The sequence below is a fragment of the Neltuma alba genome, unplaced genomic scaffold (genome assembly GCF_004799145.2).
Source record: "Neltuma alba isolate B1F8T4 unplaced genomic scaffold, ASM479914v2 tig00007401_pilon, whole genome shotgun sequence".
NCBI classification, from domain to species: domain Eukaryota; kingdom Viridiplantae; phylum Streptophyta; class Magnoliopsida; order Fabales; family Fabaceae; genus Neltuma; species Neltuma alba.
The window spans coordinates 1-10,105 of NW_021634772.1; the positions used below are offsets into that span (position 1 = coordinate 1).

The 10,105-nt window shown below is 35.5% G+C and overlaps 1 long non-coding RNA gene across 1 annotated transcript; it reads left to right on the forward strand.

Moving 5' to 3' along the window:
• Positions 1-1,081: 1,081 nt before the first annotated feature.
• Positions 1,082-6,984, forward strand: LOC114752482 (uncharacterized). Its single transcript, XR_003740847.1, has 3 exons — positions 1,082-1,270; positions 5,910-6,159; positions 6,633-6,984. It is a non-coding gene; the product is annotated as an uncharacterized LOC114752482 (long non-coding RNA).
• The last annotated feature ends 3,121 nt before the right edge of the window (positions 6,985-10,105 follow it).

Sequence of the window (10,105 nt, forward strand, 5' to 3'; positions counted from 1 at the left end):
TGAGAATGCTTAATATTAAATTTTGGTTACTTAATCTTGTTTTTTTATTGTCCATTTGATGGCTGCCCACCATTAAGCGTGAATTTGAAAATTAATTTTTACCTGACAAAAGAATTTTAATTAAGCTCTTTGATTAAGTAATATGATATTGGATTAATAACATAATTTGTGATTAGAATAAATATACCTAATTATCCCGTATAATTGTTGAGAGAGTGAGACCAGCTTGTTTAGCCTCTTAGTTAATGTGTTGAGAGATTACATAATTAATTTAAGAGAAAGTTATAAGTCAATGGTCATTTGTAGCTAATTATACTCTAGATTAACAAAACTAACATTAAAGCTAATCAATTAAATGACAGAAGATTGGAGAAGCTAGCAAGGAATTGGTGACTATTGGTTGGTCTTTTTAAACATTTGCTTTAATTAATTTGATAAAGCTTTGTTTTGTTTATGTTAATTTCTTTCCACTCAATTTCATAAAATTTTGATTTACTCAGCTTAAACAAAAGAGGTTTTATACTACCTAATCATTGTTAATTGAGTTCTCTGTGGGATTGACTTTGATTTTTGCCACTATTTATTTTGTGTGACCCATATAATATTTGGTAGCATGAAGTTTTTTGAACCATAATCTTAAAAGAGCAAAAACAAGATGTACTGACGCAGTTGAAGATGTTTATATGATTACTCAAAAAAAGTTCCTTATATATAATGATCTTTTAAGAGTAGTATTTCTCAAGGCGTTGCGCCTCCTCGTTTGCTGCATATTCATATATCGTAGGCTTCTGGGGTTTCGGTTTGTAAAGTAACCATGTCTCGTAAATGATAAATGATAAAATATACAAATTGGCTTGTAAACTTAAAAGGAATAATTGATTTTTATATTTATTTTTGGGAAAAATTTTTTTGTTGGACTTAATGTGCTATAACTCTATGCGGTTAGGGCAGGATTGACTCGACATTTTACCGGTCAAAAAACATAATGGACCCTTGCAATTATCACTTTACATTTGTTTAATATTTTACTTTAGAGTTAATGTTTGGTGCACCGAGGATACAGAGTGAGAGAATGATGCACTGTGTTTTAGTCTATTTGATGTATATTAATTATACCTTCTTCTTCTTTGTTGCCAACGTTTATTAATTATATCATCAACTTATTGTTATATATTCTAATGTTCACATAAAATCAAATTCACTTTTAGATGGTAAGGCAGAAAATTCAAGATATTATTGGCAAGTCTCTGGGCAAAAAAAGATATTATTGGTAAGTCTCTGTCTTTTCGTTGGCCAAAAAAGTCTCTGTCTTCCAACTTAAATATGAAAGACTTCGCACAGAATCATTCTATTTAAACAATTTACTCTGAATAACACAACTCTTTTTAATAAAATCTAAAAATTCTTTTTCCCCTCACTCCTTGTCTATATAACTTCAAAAGGCAATCTGAGAGGAAAGGGTGCCCGTCTCTCTGCTTCAGTTTCCTTCTTCTTCAAGCCAGCCTCTGGTTCTTCTTCTGCAGGAACAATAGTGGAAAGGAGAAAGCTTCTGCTTCTCGTTTTTCTCTGTCTTTCTTCCTGACAGAAGTAGGGGAAGACATTATACAGTCTTTTGTTTTCCTCTTCCTTTTCATTATGTTTATTTGGGTGTGAATTTAGTTGTGTTGCAACGAGTTTGATTTTAACCACGTGTGGGTAGTTTTTTCTCTAACTTCGCCTATATTGTATAGCCAGTCCCAAGCTTGGATAAAGGAGGAGGGTTGTGTTAGGCCCTCGACAGCCAACGTAAAAACCTGTCGAATCTCATGAACATGGATCAACGAAATAATTATGCTAATGCTAGGTCGTTGCCCAGAAGTGACGCGCTGTATGGCTCGAGTATAATGAGAAATGAGCTAGCCATTGCATCGTCACTCTCTATGTCCGATGTAGTGTTATGAGTGAGGGCTACCGCACTCTCTTGGATGAATGCGGCTAAAGAAGTTAGTTCATGAGACTGAGATTAGATTTGGCACTTGGAATATTGGGATGCTAAATGAGAAATCTATGAAAGTAGCAGGAGTTATGAGGGACAGAAGGATTAATATCTTGCCTCCAAGAAACCAAATGGACTGGAGAAGCTGCCAAGGAACTTGGAGAGTATAAACTAACTTTAGTACACAGAAAAAGTGAGTGCAAGAAATGGGGTTGGTATTATCGTTGATGGAACATAGAAAAAACATAGTAGAGGTTAAAAGGTTTGGGACAGAATAACATCATTAAGAGTAATTGTTGGAAATGATACTATAAATATCATTAGTGCTTATGCACCTCAGTTGAGGCAGAGGCACACCTTAAAGATAAGTTCTGGAAAGATATGGAGGGGTTGGTTCAAAGCATACCACTCGAAGAAAAATTTTATCAGTGGGGACCTTAATGGACATGTTGGTAAGGAAGTAGGACAATTCAGCGGGGGCCTATGGTGGTTTTGGTTTTGGGGAGCTTAATAGTGGAGGACAATCTATTCTCAACTTTTCTCTTGCATATAATCTTAAGATTGTCAACACTTGTTTTAAGAAGCGAAAGGAGCATTTAATCACGTACAAAAGTGGTGCCTCAAAATCAGAGATTAATTTCTTTTTGGTTAAGAATCTGGATAGAAGACTGTGTACTAATTGCAAAGTGATTCCAGGAGATAGGGTGACTGCCCAACATAGAGTACTTATCCTTGATGTACGTTTTAAGAGTACCAGGCAAAAGCAAAGTACCATCAAGTGGTAAAACCTAGGGTTAAGTGGTGGCAGTTAAAGGGAGAAGCGGGAGTTATTCAAAAGGACCCTTTTGAGGAAGGGATTTGGGAGTCGCAAGGAAATGCAAACATGATGTGGGAAGAGATAGCTACAATGGTTTGTTTGGTAGCTAAAGCACTTTAGGAGAATCCAAAAGTCCTGGTCAGAGAGATAAGGAGACTTGGTGGTGGGATAAGAGTGTGCAAGAGAAAGTCAAATAGAAAAGAGATTGTTTTTAAGGCCATACATTTGTGCAATAGTGTAGAAACTAGGAAAGGTATTAGTTGGCTAAAAAAGAGACAAAGAGAGCAGTGAGCGAAGCATGTACTAAAGCTTATGAGGGGTTTTATCAAGAGTTAGGAACAAAGACAGAGAAAGAAATATTTATAAGATTGCGAAGCAAAGGGAGAGGAAAAAGAGAGATCTGGACCAAGTAAAGGGTATAAAGGATGAAGATGGTAAAGTGTTAGTTACTAATGGTGATATTAAGGACAAATGGGAGGCTTACTTTTACAAGTTGTTTAATGAGGGAAGCAATTATGCCACTCAGGACTTACAAGACTTGCTAATTAATGAAGATAATCGGAATTTGGCTTTCTACCGCAGGATCCGTATCGGAGAGGTTAAGGCAGGTCTCAAGAAAATGGACAATGGAAAAGCCGTTGGGCCTGATGGTATCCCTATTGAAGTTTGGAAATGTTTGGGCGATGAGGTGAGGTGTGGCTACCAAGTTTTTTAATGAAATTTTATGCTCTAAGATTATGCCAGATGATTGGAGGAGAAGCATTTTAGTTCCTATTTACAAGAATAAAGGAGACATTCAAAATTGTGCAAGCTACAGAGGGATAAAACTTATGAGTCACACAATGAAGTTATGGGAAAAAGTGATGGAATATAGGTTGAGGCTAGAGACTTCTATTTTAGAAAACCAATTTGGATTTATGCCAGGAAGATCCACATCAGAAGCAATCTATTTACTAAGGGGGTTAATGGAAAGATATAGGAGTAAAAGACGGGATTTATATATGGTTTTTATTGACCTGGAAAAGGCTTATAATCATGTGCCAAGAGAAGTAATATGGAAGGCTTTGGAAAAGAAAGGTGTACGGGTTGCTTATATCAAAGTCATACAAGATATGTATGAAGGGGTAACTACCAGTGTAAGGACGCCTGGAGGTGAGACAAAGGACTTTCCTATTAAGATTAGTCTACATCAGGATCCTCTTTGAGTCCGTACTTGTTCAACATTGTTCTGGATGTTCTAACTGAACCTATTCAAAAAAGAATCCCTAAGTCCATGCTTTTCGCGAATGATATAGTTCTCGTGGAGGAATCAAAAGAAGAGATTAACACTAGATTGGAGTTATGGAGAAGGACTTTGGAGTCGAAAGGTTTCCGCTTGAGCAGGAACAAAACAAAATATATGCATTGTGATTTTGGGGGGAGGCAAGACAATGGGGATTTGGAGGTGAAGATGGGAGAGCAAATCATTCATCAAGTATCAAAGTTTAAATACCTAGGATCCATTATACAGGAGGATGGGAAAATTCATAGAGACGTTTCTCATAGAATACAAGCTGCCTGGTTAAAGTGGAGGAAATCTACCGGAGTTATTTGCGATAAGAAGGTACCTAAGAAACTTAAAGGAAAATTTTATCGGACTACTATAAGACCAGCTATGTTGTATAGTAGTGAATGTTGGGTAATAAAAGGAAAACAAGAGCATAAAGTCGGGGTAGCAGGAATGAGGATGTTGAGATGGATGTGTGGTCATACAAGAAAAGATAGGATTCAAAATGAAAATATCAGGGCAAGAGTCAGTGTGGCACCTATCCAAGAGAAAATAATTGAAAATCATTTAAGATGGTTTGGACATGTGCAAAGAAGGCCATTGGAGGCCCCAGTGAGGAGGGTGGATCAGACAAGATGGAGTCCCATAAAAAGGGGCAGAGGAAGACCGAGAAGAACACTTAATGAGGTCATTGAACGAGACCTCCTAGTCAACAACATATCTAAGGATTGGGTTGTTAACAGAGCACGATAGCGTCGTGTGATTCATGTAGCCGACCCCACCTAGTGGGATAAGACTTATTGTTGTTGTTGTGGGTAGTTTTTTCTCTGCCCTGACCCTAGAGTTGCTATGAAGGAGCATGTTGTGAATCATTGATTTTTGGATTAGAGCATGTTGGAACCATTTATATGTGCTTAATATTATCTGTTTACTCAATCTTGGATTTCCTATCTATCTAATGTTTGACCAACATTAAGTATGAACTTGAGGAATTTAGATTAGTTTTGGAAAACGAAATCTTAATTGGACCACTGGATTGGGTAGCCTGGGATTATAAATTGTTCTAATTTGTCATTAAAATAGGAATATACCTACTGGACCCATACAATTGTATTAGAGTGAAATTGATTTACTATTGGCTTTTGGGCAGCTATGTTAGGAGTGACATTTTTAACTTAAAGGGACGGGTGTAAGTGATCAAAAAAAATTTATACCCATTAATACTCTAGATTACTAAACTTATTTTAAATACATTTAATTGGGTTATTACATGCTCTATCAATTGAAGAATGGATTAACCACTCTAGGTTGTCTTGATGATTGTGGTTGTTGAAAAAAATGTACTACTCCCAATTCTAAATATAAGAGCTAGTTTGACTTTCAATTTAGTTCTAAATATAAGACCCGAATTCACTTTATCTCTCATATTTATGTATTTTTTTAAAAATAGTCCTTATAGTAGTTATATATGTTAAAAATTTCATCAAATGGTAGTTTTAGCTGATATACATGATTAGCAAGGGTATTATAAGGAAGATAACACCTATTTATTACAAATGACTGACTTAACAAACTTTATCAAATGGTAGTTTTAACTAATACACATGATTAGCAAAGGTATTATAAGGTAGTCATTAGTATTTTGATTTTCTTTGAATTGCACCTTGATCAATCTCACTCTTATTATGATTTCCTCAACCTAAATGAAAATGGGAAATTTAATGCCTAATCATGAGTGGACTTCATTTGAAGACATCTTATGCTTCTAAATTTGCCCAAATCACTCACTTTTACAATCACAATTTATTCTATGATTTCTTTGTGCCTCATATCTATATATCTTCTTGCAGATTCTTTTCAAATACCCTCCAACAAAGTTGTCAATATGGGTACGAAGGATTTAGTCTCTTCTGCATAAAGAACAAATCTATGCAATGCACCATTTCGATCATGGCTTCATTGCAGAAATTGGAGGACATTTCATTGACTTTATTCATAGACGATGAGAAAAGTAAGGTTCTTTATGCTGAAGTGGGGTTTGACTTTATCGATATTTTAGTTAGCTTCTTCATGTTGCCCTTGGGAACTATCTCTAGACTTGTAAGTAAGGACTCTAGTGTACAGCCTTTCAAATTTAACTGTATTTTCTCACTGCGGTGAAGTGTAGAAAATCTGGACCCAACGTATTTTATTAAAGATTGGAATAACGGAAAGTTCCTAAATCCAATCAACTCAATGGGATATATGGATCTCGATATGACTTTGATGATGAAGAGCTCTCAGTTTTTTAATGGCTATATTGGCGGTCGGTTGCCAATATTTTGGTTAGTTTGTGATGATCTAACAGTGATGCCTAGTGATATAAATACCTTGTGGATAATACAGAATTTTGGGGTTGTGTATGTTCCCAAGAGATTAACTGTGAATGTCAGTGAGACAGTGGTAAGTGTAATTTTTCGTCAAAATGACATTCCACGTATTTTTTCCCCTTGATTTCTCTTCATTGCTTAATTTGATTTCTTCCTCCTTATTATTTCTAGTCCCATCATTTATTCATGCTTTGTTTTGTGAAGCTATGGGATCTGCTCAAGTTGACGTTGTTATGGTCAGAGACACCATTGACTAATTTATTCTTGCGCAAGGAACTGCATGTTCATTATCAGAACCTCCAAACAAAATCACAGTCCATTTTTTAAGTGAATCAGTCATAAGACAATGGGGGTCATAAGATAAGGTTGAAGGTAGTAGTGTCAAAATCAAAAAACAAAATACTGTTTGTAGAAGCAGAAACAAATTTCACGGATCAACTTCTAAGTTTCCTCACTCTACCACTGGGAGCAGTTAAATTTTTAGGCTTCTTAGCTGGTTAGGGGTGCCTTGATAATTTGTACGGGAGCTTGAAACTTTCGACCGTGGGTGTTGGTGTAAGATGTAATGGTCAAGACTGAAAATACACATATGAATGACGAAAATGATAAAATATATGGTTCAATGGATTAAGTTCAGTCACATATATAGAAATTATGCACTTAATACAATGGAATATGCAAATATCAGTGAATTACAGAGTTGCAGAAAGGAGCAGAAAGAAGGAAGCAGGAAGTTAGCAGGGAAAGAATCTTCAGGGGGAAGAGAGAGAGACCATAATCATTTCTACCCCCTCCATAACAGACTTTGTCCTTATTATACTCCGCCTGACCCTCCAAATCCCATAGTAACCACATTTTGTGTCTCTTCCTCTGGTTGTGCTTGCATATGAGATTTGGGCCACCTTTTGGGTCATTTCCTGGGCTCACTTCTTTTGGGATCATGACATAAGATCCATACTTACAACTTTAGTGAACAAGAACTCATCCAATCTCATTGCCTCCAAAATCGGGAAAAAATCTTACATGTGTCACACTTTATGGAGATTAAAGATGATGGTTGCAGATGATTTGTCCTTTCAGTCATTTTCATGTCCAGCTGCTAAAGAATTACTGAGTGAATCCAAAGTCCAACAGCAAGATTTGGAAGTAAGAGACATAGAATTTGGTGTGAACGAGGCATAAACTAAGAAAATGTATTGTTTTCTAGTTTTCTTGGTTATTCTTCTAGTACTCCTGTGCTTAAAATCACCCCCCAAATATAAGCTGTATGCTATTGGTGCTTAATTAACTTGGTTAGGTTTCAATGCAGGTATGGAGAATTCTGAAACCTGCCATGTTTTCATCATCAGCTTTGACAGAAGGTTTGAGGCCATTCCTTTAGGTTTTTTAATAATAGGGTGTTCAGATCAGCAAGAGGTCAGTATATGAAAAAGGTTTTGTGTAAAAACATTTTTCTAACTGCATTTGGGAGTTTACAAGTGAAACAATTGATCGTTAAATGCAGCTATTGTAACGTTCCATTTTTCTTTATCTTATTATAGGATTTAAGTTATATGGGTATGAGATTAATTAATAATATTTAAAATTTAATATTATTGTGTAGATTGTAAATCATAATTTTTGTGATATACATATAAATTATAAAAGGAAAAAAAATCAAAAGGGCAAGTGGGTGGCACGTGGGCTACCCACCGCCTGTTGGTGGGGGGGTTAATTCCCCCTGTTTGGGCTGTGGCTCTTTTATATATATATATATATATATATATAAATAGCATAGCAAAAGCATTTCAAGTGGGGGTCACGTGTAACCCCCACTTTCAATCATTTCCCCCTCCCCTTTCCGCTTCGTTCGCTTTCCCTTGTCCGTGCCTCTCTGTCATCGCCGAACAGTGAGTGAGAGTGATTGGGAGATTGAGGGTGTGAGAAAGAAAAGAGCTCTACCTTGGGTACATATAAGATATTTAGGTAATCTATTTTCATCCTATTATTTTTATTTAGTTTTTTCTTTTTATTTCTGTAAGTTTATGGCAGAAAATAAAGTTTATTAGGGCTTGTTAGATTTTTAATTTTTAAGGTTTCTAATTTAGTATTAGGATATTAATGGAGCTTATGTGGTTAGAATAAGAGTCTTATGACTTAGATTTTAGTTGGATGGTTGATTTGAGACAATATAAGTTAGGGTTTGGTTGGAAAATGGTGATTTGTGTTAATGATGATATTAATTTCGAAATTTATCTCTTAGTTGAGTTCATTTGAGGTTATATTGAGGATCCAATGCTTAAACTTTGAGGATTGTTGTTGAAATAGTAACGTTGATGATTCTTGGAGAGACTTTAAGTAGTGAAAGTTGGGTGTTTGGAGTAAATTGAGGAAAATATTATAAGTTATTGACTCTAATGAATGAGAAATGATTAATGGAAGAAGGGAATAGGATTGTAATAATGATTGGAGGCATAGATGGTATATGATTATTTTTCTAAGAGTTAAAGTAAACACTTTTTGGAGATTTTTGGATGATTTGAAGGAAATATCCTTATTAATGATGTGAATGAGAGAAATAGAGTTGGGAAGTATTAGGAATTGTCACTTGGAGGAATAGATGAATTATTATTTTTCTAAAGATAATTTTTTTTAGCAAGCCAATTATGGGGATTTAGTAAATAAACTATTTTAATGCTATATTAATTAGTCTTTTTATTAATATATGTTTATAAACTTATTGTTGTAGAGTGAGCTTGGTTTGGACTCTTGGGTTTGAATTCTCCTATTTTTAGTTCTTGTGTCAAGAACTTGAGGTAACCACTTTCTAATTTACCTTGTATGCTTGTTGATGTGATTATAAGCATGTGTTGATATTATAAATGTTATCAATATATGTTATGGTGATTTTTGTATGAAAAGTAATTTATATATCTATATCAAGATTTATGTTTCGTTAAATTTATTAGCTAAGTGGGCATGAATTATTTCATCTTATGAATATCTTGTTGATGTTGAACAAATTTGATTATTGAATCTGAGAATACTTTATGGATATGAAATTGTGTGGAATTGGATGGTTGGATTGGGCTGTGTTGGTTGTGCTGAAATGTAGTTGTGGGAGGTCTGATTATTTATACCACGTGGTATAGCCGCCACTTGGCGCCCAGTGGTTGGCATTAACATTCTTAGGGCACTCGGTATCACCCTTCCTTTGGCCAGGTCAAGGGTCAGCCCAAGGGACATGACACCTTTCCATATTCCAAGGAAAGGGAACCCATGGTCCAATATGAGCTATGTGACTTTTGGCCGAGTTACACCTCATTATTGGAGAGCTTGGTGCAATCTTGTAAAAGAGACGAATCATGTTATGTGTGAATAGCCCATGGGTTCTGTCAGAGGTTACAAGGAGGTTATAAGGATGGTTGATGAAGTTCTGTGCATGCAAATTACTTTTGAATTATTATATATTGTTTTCTGTAAGGATATTTATCCTATATGTTATTTGAAATTGTACTTTGTCCGCTTAACTATCTTGTAATCACTCCCTGGATACTTGTTGAATTGGAATTGTGGTTACTGGGTCAATTTAACTCACCCCGTGGTTATTTAACATTTTTCAGGCGAGGGTTCAGGTGTTGGTCCCAAAGGGAAGGTGTCCGAGGCTTGAGTTTTCCTTTCCACTCTGTATAGCCTCT